General features: G+C 41.4%; 1 long non-coding RNA gene across 1 annotated transcript; it reads left to right on the forward strand.

Annotated features, from left to right (window-relative positions):
• Positions 1-770: 770 nt before the first annotated feature.
• Positions 771-8976, forward strand: LOC123582167. Its single transcript, XR_006704257.1, has 7 exons — positions 771-1482; positions 1584-1823; positions 4484-4688; positions 5212-5282; positions 5447-5590; positions 5781-5978; positions 8341-8976. It is a non-coding gene; the product is annotated as an uncharacterized LOC123582167 (long non-coding RNA).
• Positions 8977-15565: the final 6589 nt, after the last annotated feature.

Here is a 15565-nt window from a genome sequence, read left to right on the forward strand (position 1 = left end):
CCATCCCTCCCAAAGCAGCTGAACCAACATCTTTTGAGGCGACCAAATGGTGGAGACATCACCGGCACATCCAGTGTCCACATTTGGATTTCAGCAACCTTCTCCTGACAGATTTCTTCAGAATATCCACATAGGGGCCTTCATTCACATGATGGCCTGAAGGGCTGCAGGGTGACATTCCCACCACCCACTTAGGAGAACATCTGGAGGAATGGGATAAAGGGCATTCTTGACACTTCTTGACGATAAAGACCACCAAGGGGCTAGGGAGAGTGTCCAGCGTGGCTTGAGGCCAGTCCAGTTCCTGGGTGAGAAGAGACCCAGTCTTCCACAGTGATGTGGGCATACATCTTACCTTCACATGGGGAAAATGATTTTCACTCTCCCTACCTTGCAGAGTTGTAGTGAAGATTGAGTGAACTTAGTGTTTTGGAACAATACAAAATGCTGTGAATATGGAGAAAACTGGCTCCTTTTGGCCCCACTGCTCATGTAGGTGTTGAAATGTCATTTATACCCTGTACAAGTAGCTCCAGATATAGAGGCACCTGCATGGATACATGATAAGATAGATAGATGGATAGATAGATAGATAGATAGATTGAAAGGTAGGTTTATATATGGCTTTATGTATATATTTTTTATATTCATATTTATATGTAAAATTCTAACTTAGGGTAGGCAAAATCACTCTTTTAAACCCCAAGCATGCCTGTTCTTTTACCTAAACTAATAGGCTCCATCCCCACCTACCTTACACACTCTGTTGTTGATCTCCTAGCTCTCTGGGTGGCATTTCCATTGGGGAAAAAAAAGTGATGGAAGAATCCCCTTGAATTAGGACTCGAGATAAACAACAACAAAGAGGCTGGAGGGACTTTATCCAAACATATGACCCTTTGGGGCTCTGAAGCAGGCCATTTGGTGACTGGCATATGCAACATCCATTCCAAATCCCATGGGTGACCTTATTAGCAAGGGGGTGGGGTTGGGGGAGGTATGTAACCAGTATCAACCTCAAAACAAAATATTTGATCAAAGTCTTTTTTAATGATCTGTTATTTCCAGTCTTTTGACTCTGCCAGATAACCTACTCTCTCCAGATGGAGAAACACTTTTAGATTTTGACACATATCATTTTTAGTATGCCCACAATTGAGACCAAATATTTGTGTGAATGAGGGTAGGGATGAGTGTGGAGAGAACATGCTGCATCTCCTAATGAACTGAATTCGACTAATGTATGCCAGCGCCTGTGCTGGGTACTGGAGATACCAAGATAAATGATATATCTGGTGCAAACATTCTAGTGATGCTTCTTGTATTGTTGGGAGGGTTTGGTTTTGTTTTTTTTTTTTTTTTTGTTTTGTTTTTGTTTTTTAGTATAACTGAGGCTGCTAAACACTCTACAAATTGCTACCCTGCCAAAATTCTGCCTGGGCTCAGACTATTTCGGTGATGGTGTTTCTCTTGTATGCCAAGGTATCTACTTGTTAGAAACCATCTTATTAAGTCCTACTTAACTTCTGGGTTCTACGCTGAAAAAGTCTTATTTGGGTTTGTTTGTTTTTTAACATTTTCAGCTTGTTTTAAGAAATTCTTCAACAGGAATTAGGCAGGTCAAGAACTGTGAAGAAACCCATCAGGAATGGCAGTGTGTAATAAGGGACAAAGGAGTTGGGATTTGATCCAGATCTTCTGTCTCCAAGCACAGTCTTCATTCTGTGGCACACAGTAGCCAACTTCAGGACACCGGTTCTGATTGCATGACTACAGAGATTCAAGAGGCTCAAAATGAACCCTGCAACCGGTTTTCGAACCCTGTGAGTTCTTTCTTAGCCTGGGTCTCACCTTATCCCAAAGGAATGTTCTTGTGATGAAGACAAGTTGAGAAGAAAGGCTGGCCCCAGCTCACGCATTACAGTCAAAACCATTTGTTTTGTTAACCTCATGTGAACATTACAAATGTGTGATGGAGCAGAGGCCACATCCTTCGATAGATTAGCAATTTCTTGAGTCAACATGGCCCCTTTACCTTGACCTTCAAAGGAAACACTTCAAAGGAAAAAGCCAAGGTCCTCTTCAGATGGTGGGAACTCTGAGGTGGCTCTTGCTTTTGAACTCAGAGGGCTTGGGTGTCAATGCCAACTGGTTTGATTTTGCTGTATGTGAGCATCTGTGTGGGTGGGTGAGTGGGTGCCTCTCTCTCTCAAATTCCTTATGTGTTGATGGTGTCCTTCTTTCAAATAATTTAAATGGGAAGTCCTGTGGAACAACATTCTATGGGAAAGTTTCCCACAGATGGGTTTCAGCAAATGAACTTGTGCTTTTATAGAGAGGGACCTCGTGTTTTCTGAGGACCATGTTTTAAACTACAGCAGTCAGGGAAGGAGTCTAATCCCTGGTATTAAAAATTGTTGAGTCTGGGGGCACAAACAGCTCCATTTTCCTGCCTTTATGTCAGGGACTCTAACACAGCCGACACCAGCCAAAGTGCCAGCACGTCCCCCACTCCTGTATAATCACGGGAATTCTGAATTTCATCTGGAGCTATAGTTGTGCCTCCTCGTCCTGCCTGTGCACTCAACTTGGGCCCTAGAAAGTTCTTGAAAAAGTTAATAGCATGGTGTAAATATAGCTGTTTTTATCATATTCAACAAACAGTAAGATAGAAGAGAGGCAGTTAGGCCCACTGATAGTGTATCTAGTTTCTGTTGGGAGCCCCTCCCCATGGAAAGCAAGGCCTTGTGAAAAATAACAAACTTGCATTTGGATTTCTCTCTGCTCTTAATTAATTAAAATGTGGGATTGAAGTGGCAGCTACGACCTTGAGTTCCACAAGGCTTTATCAGCTGGTGAGAAGACCTCTTTTGCCAACAGCTAATCTGTGTGGAAGAATAGCTTGGCACAAAGGACAAGGAAATGGACTTGGATTCACATAGCTAGTGCTTTAACTACTACTGCTTTTCAGAAGTTTGATGAGAAGGGGCGCCTGGATGGCTTAGTCGGTTGAGCATCTGACTTCAGCTCAGGTCATGATCTCATGGTTCGTGAGTTTGAGCCCCATGTTGGGGTTGCTGCTGTCAGTGCAGAACCTGCTTTGGGTCCTCTCTCTGCCCATCCCCTGGTCATGCTCTCTCTCTCAAAAATAAACATAAAAAAAATAATTTAAAACATTTTTTTCAGTGAGAATTGGCCCCTGTCCTCACTCTTCTCTTTTACAACAGTTGCTGATACTCTCCCTTGTTCCTTCTTCCAGATAACTTTTAGAATCCTTGAGGCAAATTCTAAGAAAATTCCTATTGGCATTGGATTAAATTTGTAAATTATTTTGGGAGGCATAGACAGCTTTGTGGTGTATGTTCCCTCTTATTGAGAAGGATGATGCATCTCAACGATCAGTTTTTGCAACATCTTCTGTATGTAATCACATACAGGTCTCATTTGAATTATTGGAAGATGTGAGTGTGGCAGAAATGGCACTCTCCTATATTACTGGAAGAAGCATAAATTAGTGCAAATATTCCAGGAAGGTAATTTGGCAGGAAACATAAAAAATGTGGAGCTCTTTTCTAGGAATTTGACCTAAATTAACCATCAGGGCTGTGAAAGAGGGTTTAGGGGCAAGGATATGAATTGTGTTACATTTATAATAGCCAGGAGAAAAGAAAAGAGAAGAAAAGAAAAGAAAAAAGAAAAAAGAAAAGAAAGAAAGAAAGAAAGAAAGAAAGAAAGAAAGAAAGAGAAAAGAAAGAAGGAAAGAGAGAGAAAAGAAGGAACGAGGGAGGGAGGCAAGGAAGGAAGGAAAGAAGGAAGGAAGGAGGCAAGAAAGGAAGGAAGGAAGGAAGGAAGGAGGCTTGGAAGGAAGGAAGAAAAAGGGAAAAGGGAAACCTCTTAAGTGTCCAACATAGAGGTTAAATGGTTAAATTATGGTACATCCTTTTAATGGAATATTATGCAGCCATTAAAGTCCATATATGAGAGAACTTCATGACAAAGGAGACTATTCACAGTAAATAGTGAAAGAAAGAAAACAAGTTTCAAAATGGTATAACTGTGATCCTAATTCAGGAAGGAAAAAGCATATGTGGATAAAAATGTTGAGGCATTCTCTCAGAACAGAAGTTTATGGGAGGTTTTCCTTTCTTCATTGTGATGTTTTAGATTTTTTTCTCAACATTTTCAAACACAGACAAATACTCTGTAGAAAAGAGAAAGCTTTCCTCTGGCCTATAAAGTATTCCCAGGTGATTTATATTTCAGTTGCTAATAGGTAGAATTGAGGGATCTGAACTTTGAACCTAAATTTTAATAAACGCATTGTTTGAAATATATACTTTTTAGTATAAACAAACACCCTTCTGCTTCTATTTTTTGTAATACTTTCATTAAAAGAGATATCACCGTTTCTCAAATGCCTTTTTTAGTATCAAGATGACCTTGTTTTCCTTGTTAAACCTACTGTTGTACTCCATTGTATCAGGACATGCCCTTGTAATGACCCATCCATGCATTGCTGGAATAAAAGACCTGTGTAGTCCTAGAGGGTAGTCACCGTGGACCGTGGACAAGTTACTCACACTCTGGACCTATTTCTTCACCCATAAAAGGTTTCCTCACAGGATGTCATGAGGATTAACTAGTTAGTATATGTAAAGCACTCAGACTACTGGCTGACATATTGGAAGGTCTGTATGAGGGTTGGGTTATTGTCTTATTAAACGTTATTATTAATTTATTTCGTATCTTCTTACAGTATATTTGCTTGTTTTTCATTTAAGATCTGTATTCCTAAGAGAGCTTGGCCTATAGGTTTTCTGTCTTTTTTTTTTTTTTTTTTTTTAATGATCTCTCGATCAGTTTGAAGTATCAAGGTTATGTAAGCTTTATGAAATGAACTGGGTAGCTGCCCATCTTTTGCAATGTTCTGGAACAATTTCTATCACTTACATTTACTTCAAAAAAGGAAATACCACCAGTCAATTATACCGAATGGTTAGCATGCCAAGTTATAGAACACGATCCAGCTGCTAATCATACCAGTATTCCCAGCTATGTTACAATTTGGGCCTAATAAATGCAAGTCATTTAATTATATCATTTTCAATTTAATGCCATAGACATTTATGAGATATATTGTTCAATGAGAAAAAGAACTTAGAGAACAGCCTGTGAAATATGACCAGGTTTTTCTTTACAATTCACTTACAGACTCGAATGTGTGGGTGTGAGCCTGAACCTGAAAGCTGAGTGGTCATTTCTAAGAAGGGCTAGTAATTAAGGTAATTTTAAAAATTGTTTTCTCCCTTTTTGTTCACCTGGGGTGGTTGTGTGTGTGTGTGTGTGTGTGTGTGTGTTTACATTGAATATGTATTATTCACGTAATCAAAAGCTAAAAAAACATTTTAAATTTCTATGCAAATTTATGGTTATCTACTCACTACAGACAATGTTCTTGACCCTGCGGGGATGAAAAAGATCCGTGCAATCCAGTCCCTGCTCTCAGGAAGTCTGTAATCTACATCTGGATGAAGTGGAAACAGACGAGGATGACATAGTTGTACAGGAGTACAAGAGCCAAGAGCTGGAGGTGGGGTGACCGACCAGCCTTCTCAGTTTGCCTAGGATCCGGGGCTTTTCTGGGATACCGGGCTTCTCAGGGCTAGAACCCAGACAGTCCCAGGCAAACAGGGTGGTCACCCTGGCTGCAGGACCCTGTGGCCCAGCAGTGCTGACCCAATGTCCATGTGCTTTCCTACCTTCTCCACCCTCCTGTGTAGGTCATTCCAGGCCCTGTGATTGAGCGCCCACCACTGGAAATGTGAGCGGAAGTGATGAGGCTGCTAAGAGTGGGCAAGCATTCTCCAGACCTCCCCTTTCACCTCCTCACCCCTGGAAGCAGACACTTCTGAGATGGCAGAGTGGACAGACAGAAGCAACTGGGACCCCTGAGTCACTGTTGGGGAAGAGTTACCAAGGTGAGCTGCCTGACCCACGTGAGACTGTGTGGCATGAGAGGCAAATAAGTGGGTCAAGCACCTGAGATTTCAGGACTGATTTGCCAAGGAGAGCTTGATGACATCCTGACATAAAGTAAAGAGCAAAGGCAAGATATTAGGGAAGACTTCATAGGAGAAGCGACATTTATACAAAGCATGAAAACTGGGTAAGATTTCCACATGCGTGGTGGGCAAGGACAGTTCAGGCAGAAGCCAGAGGAGGTAGACAGGGCAGGGCAGGAAGTAGTTCAAGTGCAAGAAGGAAGGGTTCCTGTGTTGGGAGATCAGGTTCGAAAGGTTGGTTGTGCTATTTGAGGAAGGCCTCGCATTCTTCCCAGAAGTGTGAGCTTTATTCCAGAGGGAACAGACAGCAACTGGACATTGCAAGCCATGATGCGTCACAACCGGAAGAGTGCAAAGGAAAGTTTGGGCAGGGGTGACACCGGAGTGGGGGTGAGACCAGTTTGGAGGTGACGACAACTATCAATAGTCCAGCCTGGAAGGAATGAAGGCCTAACCTAGAGCAAGGGTTAGAGCACCATTTGGGAAACAGAAATTGATAGACTTGCTGGCTCCTAATTAGAAGGTCTCACAAAGGGAGAAAGAAGTTGAAGATGATGCTGAGTCTCCCTTCTGCTGATGCTGTTCCCAGAAACAGGGAAGCAAGGACAAGTAGCAAGCCTAGGAGGGAACATGACAAAAGTAGGTTGGGACATGTTAAAGCAGGAGAAGGGAGAGAAGAGGGTGATAGATGCTGAGAAAGAGAGGTCGCAGAAATGGGGAGAGAAGCAGGAGAGCACAACATTCCAGAAATCCAAGGAGGAGAGAATTAAAAGGAAGGAAAAGCGGACAAGAGTGTCACAGCCAGTGGAGAGGTCTCAGCCAATGGACCAAGGACTGAGAAGGGACCGTTGACTGCTGCGTTGAGGAAGTTCTTCAGAAGGTCATTTCACAAGGTGGCTGATACAGAAGGCAAATAAAGATGATGATCGGTGATGAAAGTGTCATGAATGATAGGAACACGGGAATTCATGTTCAAGGCAGAAGCAGCTGGCTAGCCTGCTCCTTTAACTCAACAGGTAGTTTCGAGCTCCAACTATTTGTTAGGCCTGGTATCTGAAGAATGTAATGATGAGCAAGATGTGCTTGCTGCCTCAAGGAGCTTGTAATCCGTGGGGCAGAGAACAGACCAGGCAGTTTCAGTACCATCAGGTAAGTGCCAAGATGGGCTGTACAAGGTGCTCTGAGTGTACGTACAGGGGCCTGTTCTGGTTTCTGGGAGTGAGGGAAGGCTTCCTGGAGGAAGTGCTTTGAAAATCTGGTCTGTCAGGGTGTGAGCCAGGAAGTGTGGGGGTTGGTCAGCCAATGACACAGGCAGAGGGGAGCAGGCAGAGACAGCGTTTCAGGCCATGGACTACAACAGGCGCAGAGGCCGGAAAGAGAGCAGCTGACACTTTCCGGGAACTACACATAGTCTGGTCCTGGCTGGAGCTCGGTGCTAGGAAATGCAGAGGTGAGGAGGGGTGAGTTGTAAGCGTAGGGTCAGGAAGGACCATTTAAAGAAAGGAGAGGAACAAGGGAATAGCTTGAAGGTAATGGAACTAGGCTGGAGTGTGGCTCACTGAACAAGAAGAGGCCAGGGGAATGGGCAGGTTAAAGGAGAGCACATCGTGGGGTTGAGGGGAGACGAAGGGCTGGGCAGGGGAGAGAGGCAGACATGGGTTGGGGGGGTGGGTCAAGGTGCAGTGTGGCAGCTGAGGACAGACTCGTCCTCCCTACAGGAGAGGAAATAAACAGTTCCCAGGGGTTAAGAGGATCCCTCCAGGGATGGTGGAGGGTGGATAAAAGGAGGAGTGTTGAAATAGCAGCTGCAGGGTCTGTGACAGGGCGCCAACTAGGACGCATTAAAGGCTTGCTGCAAAGTAGCAAGGCCCCAATATTTCCGAGGGCCTTTATCAGCTACAGGAAGTGAAGTTTGGTCTTTTCTCTAAATATTTATTAAATGTAAATGCTAGTACTCTCGAGATACCCCTCCCCACTGCCTGGGAAAGGAGAATCTGGTTTCCACTGGTGGTTTTCCTGTGTGCCCGGGGAAGCTTCCCATTCCCTGCTCCGAGCCTCGGGGCCCTCCAGCTGGAGCTCAAGGCCTGCCCTGCCTACCTCCTGTCTAAGGGGACAGGCTGAGCCAGGCCTTCCCACAAGTGGGATCAAGGCGACCTTTCCCGGGGTGCTCTGTGAGGCTGAGCTGCCCCCACTGGAGATGACTGTTCTCTTCCATTACAGTCACTACTTGGGTCAACAGAGTGACTGGAAAAACAACTTTTAAAATGTAACCTTCCAGGAGATCAAGTCCCAGGTCAACAGTGACGGGCCACGTTGATAGGAGTTTCCCTGGATGTGATGAGATGAGAAGGCGCTTGCCCTCCGTGATCTTTCTCCCAAGAACATATAACCCTGCTGTAATCACAAGGAAAACATCAGACAAATCTCAGCAGAGGAGCATCCTGCAAAATACCTGATAGGTACTTCCCCCAAACTGACCTTGAGGTCAACAAAGACAAGGAAATTGAGAGACTGTCACAGCCAGAAGGAGCCTGGGGAGACATGAGAACTAAATGTGACATGGTGTTGGGTGGGATCCTGGGACAGGATCTTGGGTGCTGGCTTACTCTGCTGGTTCAGCCCTGGTCTCTCCTGTCCAATTTGAAGGTGGCCCCCACCTGCCTTGACCTCTCCTCCTCAGCCACAGCACAGTCTTCCAGCCGCCACCCTGACACTAATTGTCTGGCCCCTGTGCTTCCTAGATCTGGAAGATTCCTTCTAGAGCAAACCCCCATTTTATGTGATTTCCTTTTGTTTTAGGAAAGGTTTCTTTTCAGAAAAGTACGATGCATAATCTAGCACACCCACTTTTCCATGAAACGGGATGAACAACTATTGGTATTTTGTCATCTTTGCTTACTGAATTTTTCCTATGTGTACGCCTTTTTTTTTTTTTTTTTAATTTTTTTTTTTTTCAACGTTTATTTATTTTTGGGACAGAGAGAGACAGAGCATGAATGGGGGAGGGGCAGAGAGAGAGGGAGACACAGAATTGGAAACAGGCTCCAGGCTCTGAGCCATCAGCCCAGAGCCCGACGCGGGGCTCGAACTCACAGACCGCGAGATCGTGACCTGGCTGAAGTCGGACGCCCAACCGACTGCGCCACCCAGGCGCCCCTGTGTACGCCTTTTAAAATTATACAATATATGCTTAGATTCTTTCTTAAAAAGTAAAATATTGGGGTGCCTGGCAGGCTCAGTCAGTAGAGCATGTGACTCTTGGTCTCAGGCTCGTGAGTTTGAACCCTGCATCAGGTATAGAGATTACTTACAAATAAAATCTTTTAAAAAGTGTAAAAACAGGAGCACCTGGGTGGCTCAGTCGGTACAGCTCTTGATTTCAGCTCAGGTCCTAATCTCACTGTTGGGGAGATCAAGTCCCACATCAGGCTCTTCAATAATAGCAGGGAGCCTGCTTGGGATTCTCTTTCCCTCTCTCTCTCTCTCTCTTTCCATCCCTACCCCTCTCACACATGTACATACATGCACACACTCTCTCAAAATAAATAAATTTTAAAAAATAATAAAAAGATAAAAATAAAAAGTAAAATATTGCTGATAGAATTCTCCTGAGCCAACCTAAGTCTACTTTCCTTTTCCCTCTTTCTCCTAAACCAATCACCATCACTCACTATCACTGCTTTGATTTAGTCTTTTGGTTCTCTCTCATACACGCACATCCACAAACAATATAGGATTCTCTTTTGTGTGTGTGTTTTCATTTACATAAATGTTATCGCATGCTGTGACTTTCCTTTTTCATTCAACATAATGATTTTGATCTACATCCATATTGAAACATATAAACCTAGCTTATCCCTTTTAAGCATGGTATATATTCCATCAAGTAAATAAAGTGAAAAAAGTAAAAGTAAATAAAAGCACATTTCACCTATCCATCCACTCTTGATTAAGATGTAGACAGGTACCAGTTTTTCACCTCTGCCATGAATATGCTAACGCATGCCCCCTTCTGCACTTTAGAAGAGTTTTCTGTTGGGTATTTAACTGAAAGGACTGCCGAGTTCAATCTTCGTATGGCTGAGGGATGCTTGGATGAGCCCAGCTGCCTTTTCTTTTGGGATCATAGAGAAGGCCTCCAATAAAGAACATTCCTCTTCCCTACTCAAGTTTGGAATAAGCTGGAAATAAAACACAGAGCCAATAGAAGCCAATATGGCGCTATTGTCGCTGATTGAGCCACATTGGAGGAGGGAATAGTGGAGAGCCACATGGGCCTGCTAAGGAAAGCCCATTCTCAAGCAGAGTACCACCCATCACAGACAGCTGGGACCAGGGCAGGATCCCCTCACACCTGTCTTCCCAGCCACCCAGGGGCCAACCCCAGAGGAGCACCAGAATGCATGACCCCTTAGAAGTAGCCTACCCTCAAGAGGATCAGAGCAGTCACTCCCCAGGCAGAGGAGAACCAAGAGGGTATTTCTAGAATAACAGGGGTGGAGTAAAACAAGTTTACCCTTAACATGGTCACAGGCCATTAGTCAGCCCTCGTTCATTTGGTGGCCCTTGTGTCAGGAGCACATGCTGGTCTAATCAGGTGTGGCCAAGGAAGGAAGTGGCTCTCCAGAGATAATATATGACCACCCTGCCCATACCAGGGGCTTTGGGTGAGGTGCCTTCCCTTAGAAGAGCTGTGACTGAGAAGATACTACATGTGGGAACTGTGTCACAAGCAGACTTCTTCATGATACGCTCCTGATTTGTTCATTTCAGGGACAAGCTATAATGAATGTGTAATGAAACTTGTTTAGTTGAAGCTATTCAGAAATTACCTATCCAAGTACAGTATAGGCAAAGGTGAGCTTCACCCAAACCCCAGAGCCCCTACTTCACTTCCCACCCTAGAAACAAGACCAAAAAAAGTGAATATATAGTTCTATACGTTGACATTTGAAGAATAACAACAGCGTCCTTTTACTGTCCTTTTACCTACTGTGTGCCAGGCATTATCCTAAGTGCATTATATAAAACAATCTGATCAGGAAGGTACTAATCACCCCATTTTGTAGATGAGGAAACTGAGACCCAGGTTAACTTTCCCAAGAAACAACCGCAGTGGGCAAGGGGAAGCCCAGAAAAGAAAGTGGGAGATAAGGAAGGAAGTCGCTGAAGGAACGGAACAGCAGCAAAGGAGCACCAACCAGGGTTGAGAGGAGTCAGGCACCAAGTGCTGCCCTATCCCTATGTGTATCATTTTGCCCTCCTTGGAATTCTATCTGTTACAATCTAGTTTTGTTCAGAGTGTTTCAGTTCACATTCTGAGTCCTTCAGGGGTAATGATCTCACACCTCATTTGGACAAGCAAAAAAGAGATTCTGTCACTGAGCTGAAACTGAGGCAAAGCCTATTTGTGATTTTCCCCTGCTCAGGCCTCTGGACAGCGGTTTTGAAGACAGAGTCTGGTTTCAGAAACTAATAAGTCCCAGATGAATTTAAGAAATAATTTCAGGTCACTCAACAATGATTCAAAGATGAGCACTTAAATTTTTTATAATTGTAAACATAACAATACATGTTTATTTTGAAAATTTTGGAAATTGCCAAAATGTATGAAGGAGAAAATTACAGTTGTTCCTATGGCCACAAGCAAGAAACAATCCTGCTAAAATCCTGCTGTGTTCCTTTCCTTGGTGGATGGGGGTATATGTGAATAATAAATGACATCAGACTGAGTGTACATTTTAACTCTTTCTTTTTTCACCTAAAAATACACCATGAACACTTAGAATAAGAATGGCAATAACTCGTATTTGTTGTTTACCGCATGCTGTACTTGGGTTATCTCATTTAATTAAACAGAACCCCAAGAACATTTTCTGAGTTTATTCTAGTTTCATAGATGGAAAAGCCAGAGCTCAGAGAGGGCTGGTAAGGTCATAGTCTTTCTCAGGAATCCTTGTTGGTGCTGAGATTTATTTTTTTATATGTTTGTTAGCCACCTACATCTCATTTTATTTCCTATTTGTCAGCTGAGGAATTCATCTCTTTCTCATTGCTATTAGGAACTTTCTTGTATTTAGGATATTAATCTTTTTGCTCTCAAATAGTAGTTTTTCCTTTTGTCACTTGCCTTTTTAATTGTTTTTTTAATTTCAGCATACAGAAGTTTTTCATTTTTACATACTCAAACTATCAATTTTCCTTTATGATTTCTTCCCTTTCTCTGCTTATAAGGGCCTTTTCCACCAAAATATCAAACAGGCTATATTTACTCTAGTTTTTGAAAGGTTTCTTTTTTTATATATATACTTAAATGTAGTACATCTGGAATTTATTTTATTCTGTATGTGAGGGTAAAGATATAACCAATAATTGTCCAAGCCCTGTTAATTGACTGTAATTTCCTCACTGATTTGAAATGCCGTATTTATCACATTATAAATTCTGACATATGCTGTGGTCTGTTTCTGGACTTCCCCATCTGGTGCTGTAGCAAACTGTGTAGACTCTTTGCCAACCATTTTTTTTTCCTTCTAGGCACACGACCAGACTGCATTTCCCAGGCTCCCTTGCAGTTAGTTATAGTCACATGATCAATGCCATCCAGACCTGGGAAAAGAATGTAAAGGGAAAGCAATGTGTGGCACCTCCAGAATTGCCAATAAAAATAAGACCTCACATAAGCAATTCTCCACCATCTTTCCCCTTCTCGGCTATCTCAGACTGAAAGGATCCCAAAGACAACTTTGGAAACCCTGTGTTGAGATGGGGGATCTATAAGGTGGAAGGAGCCTGGACCCCTGAGTCTCTCTGAAAAAGAGCTGCTTGCCCATTTGAAATGCCCATTTTGGACTTCCTGTGAATGAGAAATGAACTTCTATTTTATCTAGCATTATATATTTGAGGGGCCATTTATTAGCCATTACTTATTCACGATTTTTGAACAATTTAAGAATCATTTTGGGGGCACCTGGGTGGCTCAGTCGGTTAAGTGTCCGACTTCAGCTCAGGTCACGATCTCGCGGTCTGTGAGTTCGAGCCCCACGTCGGGCTCTGGGCTGATGGCTCAGAGCCTGGAGCCTGCTTCCGATTCTGTGTCTCCCTCTCTCTCTGCCCCTACCCCGTTCATGCTCTGTCTCTCTCTGTCTCAAAAATAAATAAAACGTTATAAAAAAATATTTAAAAAAAAAAGAATCATTTTGGTTATTCCCTTTCTAAATTGTGATTTTTATTGAAATTGCATTAAACTTATAAGATAATATGGGAAGAATTGTCATTTATATGATATTGAGCCTTCCAGTTCACAAACATTCTATGTTCTACATTTACTTACATGTTCTTTTATATCCTTTATTAAATAGGGTGATTTTCTTCATATAGAGCCTGCCTATTATATACGTTTAAATGTTATTTTTGTAGGATTTTTTCTTTTATATTATACAAATTATTATTATTGGTGTGTTATAGAACTCTCTCTGGTATATCTTATATCTGGCCACCTTAATGACTTCTTAATTGATTTTTTGGTAGAATCTTTTGATCTACTCTAGATCAAAGGCTGGCAATTTTTTTTCAGTAAAGGGCAAATAGTAAATATTTTAGACTTTGTGAGAATACAACTTCTGTCAAAATTATGTTACTTCTCAGCCTTTTGGCTAAAATGAAGTGTAGCCTCTATCACAAATATTCAACTCTGCTGAGTATCCAAAAATATTCAATAGCAGCCATTAGACAATATGGAAATGAAAGGACATGGCTATGTTGCAATGAAACCTTATTTACAAAAGCAGTCCCCTGGATGGATTTGGTTTTTAGGCCATCTAAATAAATAATCATATTACTTGCAAATAACAATACACGCTTTTTTTCTAAGATTTACAATATTATCTAGAACTTTTATACTATGTTATAAATATAAAAGCAGTGGTGATAGTATCCTATGTATTTCTTCCTTTAATGAGATTGCCTCCAGTGTCATGGTTAAGAATGGTGTTGCATGGCTATTGATTGGAAAAAGAGATGTGTGTGTGTGTGTGTGTGTGTGTGTGTGTGTGATTTTATGGTTGTATTCTCTATCATTCTATACCAAGTTTATTGAAAGTTTAAAATAGGAAGGATATTGAGTCTTATGCCTTTTGATCATATGGTAAGATAATAATGTGACTTGTTTTTTGACCTATTCATGTATAATTTTCATTCCTGTATTTCCCTTTAGTAAACCATCCATGAATTCTTAGGTACCATAATAAACATTCTGTATATTACTCTTTTAATACAGCTAGATAAAACTTTTGCATGTTTATTAACATGCAAAATTGGACTATAGATTTTTTAAAAATTATCTTTGTCAAATTTTTGTATTACAATCATGCTGATTTTTAAGTGAATTTTCAAATGTTTTCCTATTTCTTTTTCTCTGAAAAAATGTTATAACCTAGGGATTATTTTGATCCTTAAAAATTTGACAGATTGTCAATCTAGTATGCTTTGTTTGGGGTGGTAATCCTTTAACAATATTTTTCCATTTCTTCCATAGTTTTTGATGCATTTAGGTTTCCTACTCCTAGGCTGGGTGAATATTTTAGAAGAGAGTTATTAGCATGTAAATGTCAAGCTAAATGGAAAAAGAGTAAAATAGCAAATATTTTAGAAGACACTTGAAATATGGGGAAATTTTTATGAATGCAAGATATAAGAGGCTAGTATCTTCTTGAAAATAATTCTGTTTCCTTAATTTTGTTTGTCTCACATCAGGGCTATTGTAGTCCCTTTTGTTTTAAATGGCCCTGAATAATTCCTATCCATCAATGGCCCATTTCCGTAAATAAACCTCAATAGCCATAGTAGTTGAGATGAATTATTATGAAACTATACAGTTTGATGAGCAAAAAGATGAACCAAAGAAAGAAAAAGAAATCTTGAATGGAAATAGAAAAGAAACAAAATTAATAAACTTACAGACAATAATAAAGTGTTTATGTCTCGAAGTCCTTTGACCCCTGTCATGTTCTGCGCTGAGCGTGGAGTCTGCTTACGATTCTTTCTCTCTCCCTCTGCCCCTTTCCCCCATGCGCTCTCTAAATAAATAAATAAATAAATATTAAAATGGCATCTGGATTTTTTTCCCTACAAGTCTCTGTATTATACTGTTTGTTTCACCAAACTTTTCTTCATTGATAGCATAATGCTAGCCTGATTGAGCCCAACCTTTGACTAATTTATAAAAATTCCAAAATTACATACTTCAAATTCTTAGGGTTGTCATCTGTTCTTGACTCTATTTGACAGAGAACTTGCAGAGAGAGACTGGGAATGAAAGTAAGGGAAAAATTAAAATGAGGTGACCATATATCCAGATTTAGTGGGGGTCCCTATTCATGTTGTTGGCTTGGCATGATTAATACTCATACCTCTTTTTACTCTCCAAGTGTCTGTTTTTTGTTTTTTTTTGTTTTTTTGGATAAATTATATGGTCAGATGTGGTAAGGCAACGTGGTAAGACA

Source organism: Leopardus geoffroyi, chromosome B3, assembly GCF_018350155.1.
Source record: "Leopardus geoffroyi isolate Oge1 chromosome B3, O.geoffroyi_Oge1_pat1.0, whole genome shotgun sequence".
NCBI lineage: Eukaryota > Metazoa > Chordata > Mammalia > Carnivora > Felidae > Leopardus > Leopardus geoffroyi.